A 13,383-nucleotide genomic window follows, 5' to 3' on the forward strand; every position below is an offset into this window, starting at 1 on the left:
TATTTCTTTTTATGAGAGATTGTTAAGTGGTGAACTTTCCCTGTTTGTCTAAGAATGTATTTTTTGTCTTAACTCTAGAAAGTTGGTTATAGAAATCTAGGTTGAGCATTATTTGCCCTCAGCACTTGGGAGATATTTTGCCATTGTCTTCTGGAATCTGTTATTGCAACTGAGAAACATTGTAGATACTGACTGATATTTAAAACCACCTTATAACTTAGTGGCTTAAAACACAAGCCATTTCATTCTTACTATTCCAGGTTGCCCAGTATCATTTGGGTCATTTCTCTTTTTGATGATGGCTGGGGCTGCAGTTATCTGGGGACTGCGTTCAGCTGGAACATCAAGGATGATGTACTCACATGCTGTCAGCTGATACCGTGGTTGGGCTCTCACCTGGGGCTGTTAATTGCTGCCCTTCATTCTCATTCACATGGCTACTCTGTGTGGCTTGGGCACCAACTAGCATGGTGGCTGAGTTTTGAGGGATGGTGTCCCAGAGCAAGAGTTTCTAGAAGACAGAAGTATAATTTGCCAGTTCTTTGAAGGCCTGGGCTCAAAAGTCTCAGGTGGCACTTATGCTGTATTCCGTTGGTCAGCACACCCAAAGGGCCCAGCCCAAGGATAGTAGCAGCTTTTGATGCAAGAAGCAGCATATGCTCATAGAGAAAGGAAGAATTGTGGGGGCTCATCTGTGGAAACTAGCCATTACAGAAGTCTGCTGTCTGCCTCATTGTGATTTCTTTCTTGGTTATCAAATTTTTTCTTTCTGGGTCCTCTTTAGATTTTATTTTTGTCTTTGAGGTTTTACAATTTCACTATGAAGTCTGAAGCTTAGGCTTGTTATTTACGTGGTTTGGGAGGCATTGTCCATTCCGACAAATGCTGCTCTGGTAGGCTTGTATGAGTGCTGCTTGGCCATTTGCCTTTTATTGTTTGTCTCTGTGTCCCTACGTTGTGTTCAGAGTGCTTTTTTCTTTTCTTTTTTTAAAAGTTTATTTATTTATTCTGAGAGACAGAGGGATGGGGGTGGGGCAGAGAGAGAGGGAAAAAGAATCCCAAGCAGGCTCCATGCTGTGAGCGTGTGTAGCCCAATGCGGGTCTCAAACCCACGAACTGTGAGATCATGACCTGAGCCCAAATCAAGAGTTGGACACTTAACTGACTAAGCCACCCAGGTGCCCCCAGAGTGCTTTTTATTGGACCTCTTCCAGTTCATTAAAATCTTCTCATCTGTATTTACTTTGCTATTTAATCTGTATTTAATGTACTCTTTAACTTGTTTATTTTTAGTGACTACATTTTTCAGATGAGAATTTGTGTTTGGTTATTTATTTTATTTTAATTTTTTTAATCTTTGTTTATTTTTGAGAGAGAGACACACAGAGAGACAGACAGACAGAGCCCGAGTTGGGGAGGGGCAGAGCAAGATGGAGACACAGAATCCAAAGCAGGCTTTAGGCTCTGAGCTGTCAGCACAGAGCCCAACATGGGACTTAACTCAGGAGCTGTGAGATCATGACCTGAGCCGAAGTCAGATGGTTAACCAACTGAGCCACCCAGGTGCCCTGGTTATTTTTTTTTTAATTCAAATTACACCAGTTCTTTTTTATATATGTATATATACTTGTGCTATTTTAAAAATGTGTTTCTGTATCCTCCTTTTATCTTCTTTATAATTTTAAAGTAATTTATTTCAGCCTCTTTTATTCTGTCACTTCCACTATTATATACTAAGTGCGGAATAAATTGGTGATCAGTGTTCATGTGTGTACTTTTTAATTGCTCATTTTCAGTCACATCCTGCACATGGTCCGTGTGCACGTGCATGCGCGCGCATGCGCGCGCACACACACGGGTGGAAGGACCTATGAGCCCTGTAGTGCAGCTGAGCACTTCCAAATTTACTTCTGCTGGAGCCACTGGCATTTCAGTGGTTTTGGACCAGGATTTGTATTAATTTCATGGCTTGGGATTCCACCACCTTGTGGGTAGTACAACTTTGCAACCCACAATGGAGTCTGGCACGAGGTTGGTGTTTTTAGTATTTTCCAGTATTTTCCTTGATGTTTTCCCTTCCCTTCCCCCTATTGAAGCCCTGGATTGATGGCAAGCTTCCATGTTGCTTCCTTGGTCTGCAGGCAGTGATTTTCTTTTTTTTTTAGTTGCATTTTCATGAAGGTCACAGTTTATCAAGAGAATGAAGGAGAAAGCTCTGCTGAATAGTTCCTGCTCCAAGAAATTATGGACAAACTGACCCATTGTGAACTAGAGTATTAATATATGGGGATATCTACAAATCCAGTACTTATTTATGTGTCAAGCATTGTGCAAAGAACTGAAAGTTGAAGTTCTTAACAGCTCTGAGCTTAACTGGAATGAGTTTCTTCCCATCTCTCCTTTCTCTTTTTTCCTTTTTGGGCATTAGGATACCAGCTCTCAACTATCATGGCTCCCACATATTCTGACCAGCAGGCTTGAACCTTCCAAAGGGGTGATTTTTTTTCTCCTCCCTGCTTTATTGAGATATAACTGACATATAACATTGTGTAAGCTTAAGGTGTATAAGGCAGTGATTTGATATGTGGTGAAATATTTACCACAATAAAGTTAGTTGACACATCCTTTACCTCACATAATTACCATTTTGTTGTTCTTATGTAAGAACATTAAAGCTCTACTCTGGTAGCAACTTTCAAGTATACGATACAGTATTGTTAACTGTTGTCACATTAGATCCCCAGAACCCATTCATCTTATAACTGGAAGTTTAACCCTTTGACCAACATCTTTCTGTTTTCCCCACTACTTGGCCCCTGACAACCACCATTCTGTTCTGTCTTTCTATGAGTTTGATGTTTTTAGATTCTATATATAAGTGAGAGCATACGTGATTTGTCTTTCTCTGACTTATTTCACTTAGCATAATGCCCTCAAAGTCTGTCCATTTCTCACAAACAGGATTTCCTTTTTTTTAAGCGGCTAAATAGTATTCCATTGTGTATTTTTTTTTTTTTATTTTTTTTTTCAACGTTTATTCATTCTTGGGACAGAGAGAGACAGAGCATGAACGGGGGAGGGGCAGAGAGAGAGGGAGACACAGAATCGGAAACAGGCTCCAGGCTCTGAGCCATCAGCCCAGAGCCTGATGCAGGGCTCGAACTCACGGACCGCGAGATCGTGACCTGGCTGAAGTCGGACGCCTAACCGACTGCGCCACCCAGGCGCCCCTCCATTGTGTATTTATGCCACATTTTCTTTATTCATTCATTCATTGATGGACATTTAGGTTGTTAGGTTGTCACAGTTCCCATTGTGAATAATGCTGCAGCAAACATGGGGTGCAGATAGTTCTTTGAGATAGTGATTTCATTTCCTTTGCATATATACCCAGAAATGGACCGGTTGGATCACAAGGTAGTTGAAGTTTTAGTTTTTTGAGGAACCTGCATACTGTTTTCCATAATGGTTACACCACTTTGCATTCCCACCAGTCATGCACCAGCCAGGGTTCCCCTTTCTCCACAGTCCCACCAGCATTCCTTTCTCTTGGTCATGTTGATAGTAGCCATTCTAGTAGGTGTGAGGTGATACTTGGTTTTGATTTGCATTCCCAAAGGAGGGATTATTAGTATTGTTAGGGGTTTATTTATTTACTAGGCTTCTCAGACAGAGAACCATCTTTTGGCTTTGATTTTCTTTTTCCTGTAGTGTACTTGTTTTCTGTTTTTTTTGGAATTCTTTCTTATTTTATTCTGTTTGAGCAAATGTGCTCTTCTCTGTCCAATTTAAGGTGAAAGCTTAAATCATGAACCTTTTCTAATATATTTGCTTAAAGCTATAAATTTTTCTCTCTAAATGTTTACTAGTTTAATTGTATTCTTGTTTTGTTAGAGATGCAGTTAAAGAAGGAATTTTGTTTTTCAAATAAACATATTTTCTAATTCTTTCTGTGATTTAATTTTTGATCATTGGGTTATTAAAATATATATTATATAGATTCTAAGTATTTGGGAGTTTTTTTTGTTTTTAAGTTTATTTTGAGAGTGTGCATGTGTGCAAGTTGGGGAGGGTCAGAGAGAGACAGAGGGAGAGAGAGAATCCCAAGCAGGCTCCCTGCTGTCAGTGTGGAGCCCTACTCTGGGCTCTATCAGGAAGTGTGAGATCATGACCCTGAGCCTTGAGATTATGACCTGAGCCGAAATCAAAAGTTGAACACTTAATCAACTGAACCACCCAGGCATCCCGAGAATTTTCTAATAATCATTTTGTTGTTTAGCATAATTCCCCTATTTAGGAAAATATTCCATAAGCACTTGAAAAATGTGATGGTTGTCAGATGCACTGAATTATATATGTCACTTAGAGCAGGTTTTTAATTTTGTTATAAAAATCTATTTTTTTTTTTACTAGTTATTAAATGATAATCTAATGTTTACAAATAGTGTTTTCTTTTTATTTAGGTAAATTCCTAGTAGTAGAATTTCTGGATCATATGGCAATTCTATTTTTAATTGTTTGGGGAACCTCCATACTGTTTTCCACAGTGGTCCTGCCAGTTGCATCCCTACCAGCAGAGCATGAGGGTTTCTTTTTCTTCACATCCATGCCAACACTCCTTGTTTCTTGTGTTTTTGATTTTAGCCATTCTGACAGGTAAGGCAGAACAGAGGCATTTTCAGAGATGCAGAGTCTAAAACAATGTCCTTCGAGTGTGCTCTGTTTTAGGAAGGATTTTCCAAAATGAGGGAGTAAACAGAGCAAGAGTGAGACAGAGGGCTGGGAAACAGGCAATCTTGCAGGTGAAGTGAATCCCATAGGATCAGCAGTGTGTTCTGCCTAGAAAACAGTCAGTTGGATTGGCACAGGATATAGGGTTCCACGAAAGAGATCTCCAACAGGAAAGGAAAGGCTGAAACACCTCACATATTTGAGGGTACAGAGAGGAGATTTTTTAGGTCTGTCAGAGAGTGTGGGAATGATTTAGTGATAAGAATACGGGAAGCTAAACAAACAAAAAAAACGATGCAGCTCTTAACTAAGCGAATGAAAAGTTATGCAAGATAGGAAAGTGAGCACAGTACACTACATGGCTCAGCTTCGAACCAAGGGTACATTCCATACGTTGTGAACTCCAAATGTTGGAAGGCTGGGGAAGGACATGTGTGGGTGGTGAGTTGTAAGCACTGTCCTTTTCAATAGAAAATATGTGAAACTGAAATAATGAGAAATTGATAGTAATAACATAATATTTAGAAATATGATAGTAAATACCAGATCAAATATCTGCTTTCAGTGTGGCTGCTCCTGGTGAGTGAGAGCTGGGGAAAGGTAGTGACAAGTTAGGGCAGAAGAGGCCTCTGTTTGATAAGTAGTTGTAATCTGTGTAGATGCATTACCATAATCCATAATTGAGTGAGTAAAATTTAAAAGGAATTAAACATATTTTCATATATATGTATGTACTTTTGGCTTTCTGGGTTGAAAAATACTTGGATAGAGCATGGTTTCTAAAGTAATAGAACACCCAATGAACACCAAATAGTTTGCCCCTTGCACCTCAGTTGTTTATTCTGAGACTTTCCCTGGATGGTATTAATTATCCATGCAAAAAGCTTATCCTTCTTCAATTGAAGAAAAAAGAAAACTCTTCTGACCTTCCTGCGTATAATAGAGCTCTTATTATTATTATTATTTGTTAAATCATTGTGTCTCTGTTCTTGAACTCTTTCTTTTAATTGTCTCCTATGCCAGAATTCCAGGAAATGGCAATAGTGAATGAGATGAGAGCCTTGGAACCAGAGCTTTCAAGGTCTCTTGACTTGTTGGTCACTGCAACCTGTGGCAGGGAGATAAGTCCTATACTACCAGGACTCCTTTTTAATTTGTGTGTAGTGGTGACAGCTGACACGTCTTCCCAAGGCTCCTTAGTGATCTTAATTCTAGCTCTGCACCCACCTCAGTATTTTAGAATTTCCAAAATTATACATTGTTTAGGGGCCAGGGGTCAGCAAATTTCATGTCACAGGTTAGCTGCTTGTTTTTGTAAATAAAGTTTTATTGGAATGCAGCCACTCCCATTTGTTTACATATTGTCTCTGGCTGCTTTTATGCTACAGTGGTAGAGTTGAATAGTTGCAACAAAGACATCATTGCCTGCAAAGTCTGAAATATCTGTCTTTCTGTATAAATATGTCTCTTAGAGCACATCTCAATTCTGCTAGCCACAATTCAAGTGTTCAGGAAGCACACATGGCTAGTAGCAGCTGTGTTGGACACCATGGGTCTCAATTCATGCATCCTTATATCCCCCCACCTCTTTGCTTCTTGTCAGAGTAAGCTTTCAATGAAGTTACCTTGGTTTAAACTGGCTGCAAGGGTGGATAAATTGGCAAGCCAAGGCAAGGCCGTTTCCTTTGCAAGTGGAAACGAGAAATAGGCATGGACACACACTGTATTAATCATGGGATTTTATCCATAAAAACACAAAGCTTTAGTAAGAAGAAAATAAATTTGAATAACAAATTATGGTTAAAAGTGTCAAATCAGTATACATGGTATTTGCTTCTGAAAAATTTATGGGTCCACCCCCTGCTTTAAAGGTATTTTTAAAAGTATGTAATGTTGCCAGGCCTCACTCCTGATAATAATTACATCTTAGGATTTAAAATTTTTAGCTTGGGTTCCAGCAAAGCAGTACTTTGAAAGGTTCCTACTTCATTGTCTGTCTCTGTTTGTAGATCATTTCCTCTGCTTCCTGCATCTGTTTTCTTGGATTAGTTAGGTATTACACCAAAGTCTAGAATTCTTTTGGCTACAAAGCTTGCTCTGCTGCTTCCCCTCCCCCCAATCTACTTTATTGCGGGTGGGAAAATTTTTGTTGGGAGGGCTTGATTAATTAGAAGGGATTCCTGGCTTCCCTAGCAGTGGCAGCCTGGGAAGATTACAGAGCTTGGCTTAGTGACAGGCCAATCTGTATTTAAGGAAAAACTCGGACCAGACAGATTTCCCTGGAATGTGGATCTGGCTTTGTCTTCTTTCACAGAGAATGTGTAATGACCCCCTCCTCCTCCTTCCCACCCACTCCAGGAGACTTAAAGCTTTTACTTCTGCTGTTGATATTTGTCTACTTTTTAATTCTGGAGAGGGTGGGGAGCTGGAGTTTTGGGGCAGGAAGACTGGGTCGTTTTCTATATCTAAAGTAACAAGTTTAGGATTTGTTAACGTTTAGGAGTAGAGATTTTACTTTTTAAAAAAATCTCCCTGCATCTTTACTATCTATGTTTTTCTTTCTATTCCTTTGTAGCTTTTATAGTTTTATACACTGCTCTGAATTTCAGTTAACCTTAGTCTCTGCATTCCTTAGAACAACCACAAAAAGAGAAATATGTCCAAGAATTGACAGTAATTTCCTCTTTGTAATAAAAGTAAAAGTGAAGAGGAGCTCTTTGAACTTCTAGAGAAAGAGAGAAAGTTGAATAGCAAATGGGCTTTTGTCTTGCTGGCTTGCCTCAGTGAACCACTTCAATTCTGTGTCCTAGGCTTTTTAGTCTACCTAAAGGAGAATGTGGTATTGACTTTGTCATCACCACTGATTTGAAAGCTGGTGCTTTGATTTTGTGTATTACATTGAAAAAAAAGATTTATACAAATGTTTTCATACCAGTTGAGTTCTAGGTAATGAATCTTATACTAAATTTTAAGAAAGAATAAAACTCAAGTGTCCTAATAAATCACAGAAGTTTTAAATGGTTACATTCTTTATTAGAAATGAATTTGAAGGAGGAGTGTGTAACCTTTATTCCTGGGAATGTTTTTAGAAAGGCATTGGTCTTTGTGAAACTTCTCAAGGTAAAAAGAAGTACCTTTGTATTTCTTCTCCATTACTTTAGCTCTTCACCTTCCAGTTTCTTCTTAATTCTGTCAATTCCTTGCGAGAGCTTTAAGTTTTCAAGACATAGAGCCAGTAAGCGTTTGCCTAGTGGTAGATGACATGCTCCAACTAAAGTAGGCTGCTCTTTTTCCCCCGTTGCATATTATCTGTTCTGTTACACTGGCCATGCAGGAAACTTGGTCACAACTAAACATGTCCTGATTGCTTGATAGACTTGACATAAAATTCAGAGTTCACCAATAGTCACCCAGTTAAGTCTGCCTCAGGCTTAAAGCTCTTCGGTTCCTTCTCATTCAATAGGGCATTTGCTCTGTGTGTTGGTGTCTTTGAAACAGGGTTCTTGTTGGACTTGAAATGAAACTTCCTTTTCCAAGTGTTCTCTCTTTCTGGCCAGACACCCAGTTTCTGGGCTTTATTTTTCCAATCCCTTCCTGTGTGTATAAGATCATCTATTCTTCTTCTTCTTCTTTTTTTTTTTTTTTTTTTTTTTGGATGATTAGAAAGTGCTTAAGTACTGCCCTGGCTTCTCATCCTCCTTTCGATTTCAACTTTCCACCTGCCTCCATCAAATCTCTGCCTACACTGATCCCTAAAACCTCAAACTAAGAATTCAGTTTGTCATAGTTTTCTTCTGAACTGGCTTTTGGTTTGAATGTCCATGACACTACCCTCACACATCTCAGACGTGTCCAGTTATGATATCTCCTCGTCCTTTATTCCTGGTATCCTGTATAACGCATCCACCCTCTGCAGAGTATCTTGGACTTGCTGCTTCTGTCTTCTTTTCTTACAAATTCAGCCTTTATGATCCTTGTGGTTTCTATTTCTACCTTAGTCTCTGGATGATCTCTATGCCTTTCCTGTCTTGCCATCCCAGTTTATCTAGACAAGTTCCAGGATAATGTTTTCTTAACACCATTTTCATCATGTTACTTCCTTGCTTAAGTGATCAGAGTAATTCCTTCTGTTTAATCAGATCTGATCTGAACTCTCCGGCTAGATTTAAGGCACTCTTATAACTATTCTCTCTTCCTCTTTAACTTTGATCCATGTTTTTATCTTGGAACTTGGGAACGTGGCCCACCTATTCCTCTGAAACTGATGCCTTCTCATTTCCTGCAGTGACCTAGCCTGTGGTTTTCTCTCTTCTTGTTCTCTCTTACCTTTTCTTCCTTAGTCTCTATCAGCTTGTTCAGGCTTGATTAATGACTCCTTTTTCCTTTGACACACAATCTAGACTTTTCTCACATTGATTATCCTCTCACTTTGTTCCTTTGCTGTGTGCAGCTTATGTTTTCTATATGTTCTCCAATTGTTTATATATGTGTTCACACATGGTTTTACAACATACTATCGCAGCCACATTTCCTGAGAAGAAGGATTTTTGCTCTACTTCTTTTGTATGCACACAGGTCTTGAGTAATCAAATATTTCAGAGGTGCTCAATAACCCCTCACTTTCCTTATTACAAAGATAAGAAGTTTCTTTCCTCGTGGTTCATGGAGAACAGGGAAGTCACTCGAGCTTAGAATTATTTCTTACCAGTGGTTTTTTTTTTTTTTTTTTTTCAGTTCCAGACAGGGAATGTTGTAATACTCAATTTGTGGTATATATCTTTTCTTTAAAAAATTTCATCTTGACCTATTTCTCCATTTAGGAGTCCACAGTTCCACTTTGGAAATATTTTAAGTAATAGCCTCTGTTAATAGCTAAAATGACAGTGTGGAGTTTGCTTCTGTATGTCTTTTAGGAAAGTAAATTATTTCAGTATAATGTTAATTGTTTGGACATTATTGTATTTTATTTTGGTTAGCACCTTAGTTTAGCACCTTGATACTTTAATTTTTCCAACATACATACAAAGCATATACTTTGTGTGTTATTCTAGTAAAAGAAAATAATTCTGGGTAGAAAAGTGAAGTCAGGATCTAGCACCAGATGCAAGAACTCGGAAAGTTCCTTGGATTCTCTCTGAAGGCTGTAGAGGGCATCATTGTTCTGTGTTTTGTTAAGCGTGTGCATCTGTAGACATTGTGATTCAAGGAAACACAGCAATTAAAGTGCTTTTAAAATCACTGGCTCATTCCTAAATTGTCATGACATCCTAAAGGCCTGTGTTTGTTTGCCCGGGGGCGTGTGCATGCTCTCATCCAGAGCCTGTTATGCCTGTGGATATTTAGTTTGCTCTGTCTTATAATTGTCCTCACCAGGAAACACCACCATTAACTGGAACAGTAGAAAACAGTCACAGCAACCCAAACTATCCAACGTGGCCTCAGAGAAAACATTCTTAGAGTGACACAAGACTCTCTCTAGTGTGCTTCCTTTCCAGATTCAGGAACTGGAAGTGATGTGTTGAGAGTGAGGATCCCCTCTCTTTATCCTTGGAAAGCTTTGGGAGCCCAGCCCAGCTCTGGTCCCAGTAGTAAAGGCTGGGGGGTTTGGTTGGGACTGGTACAAGTCCTTGAATTCATGGTGTTATTATACTTCCTGCTTTTCCTACTCCCCTTTCCTTATTGTTACCACCACCATTCATTTTGGGGATGCATGGTTGAGGAGTCAAGAGGTAGAGTGGGGACTACAGAGTGTTCTTGCATTCTACAACCCCTGGGGATTCCATGTGAAGGACATCCCACTGAAAGAGCTGTGTGTGCAGTGGTCTAGTCAACCATATGATGGAAGAATGTACAGCATTCACTTCTTGTCCTTTAAAAGCTCCTCTTGTAGTAATGTCTTGGAATGCCCGTGATTAAGTAATATAGGAAGCTAGGCCACTGCATATATCACTTTGTCACATGTGAGTAGCATGTGACAGTAAGACTACATGAAACATCAAGTAATGAGTTTTTCATGGTGACCCTACATACTCACACAGGCATGCGCTGTATTTTGCAAGTGTAGTCTGAGATGTAAAAGAATGTTACGCCATTTGTTTCACAGAGGTGTGCCCTATAGATGCTGGCAAGGCATATATGCTAGACCTAACATCCCAGTTCTTATTACTTGAAAATTCACTATATGTTGTGGATAATATTGAGGTCATGTCTAGTTCTAAATTTCTTTGATTGTCTATAGTCTATGCATGTTGCTTTAGGTTCTTTTGTAGTACTTCGTGAAATTTAGATCATCAGGTACTTGAGGAAAGGATTCTGGAAGGTGAAATTAGCATCAGACATTTAATCAGGTTTCCTGAATTCACATTGTGGTTTCACTTGTGAAAATTGGATGACTTGCAGTGAATCCTGTTACCTCTCTGACCATTCTTCAACTCTAAGATAGGAATAATAGCACTATATGTCTGACAGGGTTTCTTGTGAGTATCAGATTTATAATAAAAGACAATGCCGTGAAAGTGTTTGAGAAAATAACATTTTATGAATGTCATGGCCCTCGGTGATTATTTAACAGTAACAATCTGTACAATAGTAGAGGGACTTGGCCTCAGCATCTTACTTGTTCCTGGTCTCATAGTTCTTTGGAATGAGGACTAGTCTAATTCTTTTCATATGTGAGGTGTCACTTAGAAAACTGTCATTTATCCTGGCCTGCAAGACCCTGGGTTAGGCACTAGTGATACAGACAAGGCTGATGATCACCCTTCCGTATTCTCAGGAGGATTTGCATTGAGAAATGATTGTGTTAGACCGTAAATAGCAGTAGGTCAGTAGAGCACAGAGATCAGAGTGCCCTGCTTAGCTGAGTTGTGAACAAATGAGTGCCGTAGTCCCCCTTTACCCCTTGTAATACATTCCAAGACCCCCAGTGGATGCATGAAACTGCAGATAGTACTGAACCCTATATATACACTGTTTTTTACTATACTTACATACCTATGTTAAATTTATAAATTAGGCACAGTAAGAGAGAACAATAATAAAATAGAACCGTTATAACAATAACTAATAAAAGTTATATGAACGTGGTCTTTCTCAGAATATCGTCTTGTACTGTACTCGTTCTTCTCACGATGATGTGAGATGATAAAGTGTCTACATGATGAGATGAAGTGAGGTGAGAGAGGTAGCACTAAGCTACTATTGGGCTTAAGCTACTACATGTTGTCAGAAGAAGGATCATCTGCTTCCTGACTTTGGGTGACTGCAGGTAACTGAAACTGTGTAAGATGAAACTGCGGGCAACTTCTGTTCAGTGATTGTATTCAGATTTGTTTTAATGGGAAGTCATAGCAAAGCCATAGTTCAGTCATTCCATTCGGTATCCTGTTTGTGTGTCCATTTACATGATGGACTACACTGACAGGTTGCCGGGGCTAGAAGTCAGGGGGTTTCGATGTTAGTCCTTGGTATTCCTGACTTTGGACAGGTCAGTTAACCTCTTTTTATTTTTTTTCCAGTTATCTGTAGCTGTGTAACCAGCCAGCTCCAAACTTCATGATCCTATGGGTCAGAAAATCTAGCCAGGCAGATTTTCTGCTTTACATGACATTGGTTGGGGTCACTGTCTTGGGTGCATTCAGATACAGACTAGGCTGGAAATCTCAAGGAGGCTTTGCTCACGTTTGGTTTTCCTCCCTTTGTTCACAGGATGTCTCATCGTTCAGTAGTCTAGCTTGAGCTCCCTTATGGCATGGCAGCTGACTTCCCTGGGGATCATGCCAGTGGAAACTGCTAGGCTTCCTAAGGGCTGTGTCTGGAACTAGAAAACTGTTTCTTCCACCATATTTCATTGGTCAGCTATTCACAAGGTCAGGAGAGGAAATAGACTCTGCCTCTTGATGGAAGGAGTGGTGAGCTTATACAGAGGAGGTGAGGAATTGTTAGTAGCCATCTTCAGAGATTTTTTTACCACAGTTCTCTAATCTCTCTCTTTTTTTCAATGTTTGCTGATTTTTGAGACAGTGAGTATGAGCAAGGGATGGACAGAGAGGGGGGACAAAGTATCCAAAGTAGGTTCTGCGCTGACAGCAGTGAGCCTCATGCAGGGCTTGAACTCACAAACTGTATGATTATGACCTGAGCCAAAGTTGGAGGCTCAACCGACTGAGCCACCCGGTGCCCAATAGTTCTCTTATCTCTTAAATGAAGTGTTGAATTAGGGAGTCTCTAAGGACCTGCTTGCCCTATATTTTTATGATTCTGTAAATTTTTATTTGAGGAATTTTCTGCATATGTTATAGTGGAAAGAATTTAGGCTTTGAAGACAAAAAGGCCGGAGTTTGATTCAGGGCCTTAACATTGACCTGCACTTTGGAAAATGACTTATTCTTTCTGAGCTTTTGTATTCATCTGTTAATTAAATAGCGTTAACATAAACTCCCTTTTGGGATAATTGTCCATCTTAGCACAGAGTCATCACTCAGAAAGTGTTAGCATTCTTTTTCTTCCATGTTACCTGATAGGGGCCTTTTTCAAAGTCAGTAGTAGTTGAAGACATTAATCGCAGGTCCTATTGTTTATTCTAATACGAAGATCTTCAGGTATTTAATCACATTTTGTTGGTGGTAAGGGTATTTTTGTGAGATCAGGAGT

At 39.5% G+C, this 13,383-nt stretch overlaps 1 protein-coding gene across 1 annotated transcript in view; it reads left to right on the forward strand.

Moving 5' to 3' along the window:
• LOC123580509 (SLX4 interacting protein) overlaps window positions 1–13,383 on the forward strand; it is a 178,830-nt gene that overhangs the window by 21,402 nt on the left and 144,045 nt on the right. The gene's annotated exons all lie outside the window — the stretch shown is intronic.

The sequence above is a fragment of the Leopardus geoffroyi genome, chromosome A3 (genome assembly GCF_018350155.1).
Source record: "Leopardus geoffroyi isolate Oge1 chromosome A3, O.geoffroyi_Oge1_pat1.0, whole genome shotgun sequence".
In the NCBI taxonomy this organism is placed as follows: domain Eukaryota; kingdom Metazoa; phylum Chordata; class Mammalia; order Carnivora; family Felidae; genus Leopardus; species Leopardus geoffroyi.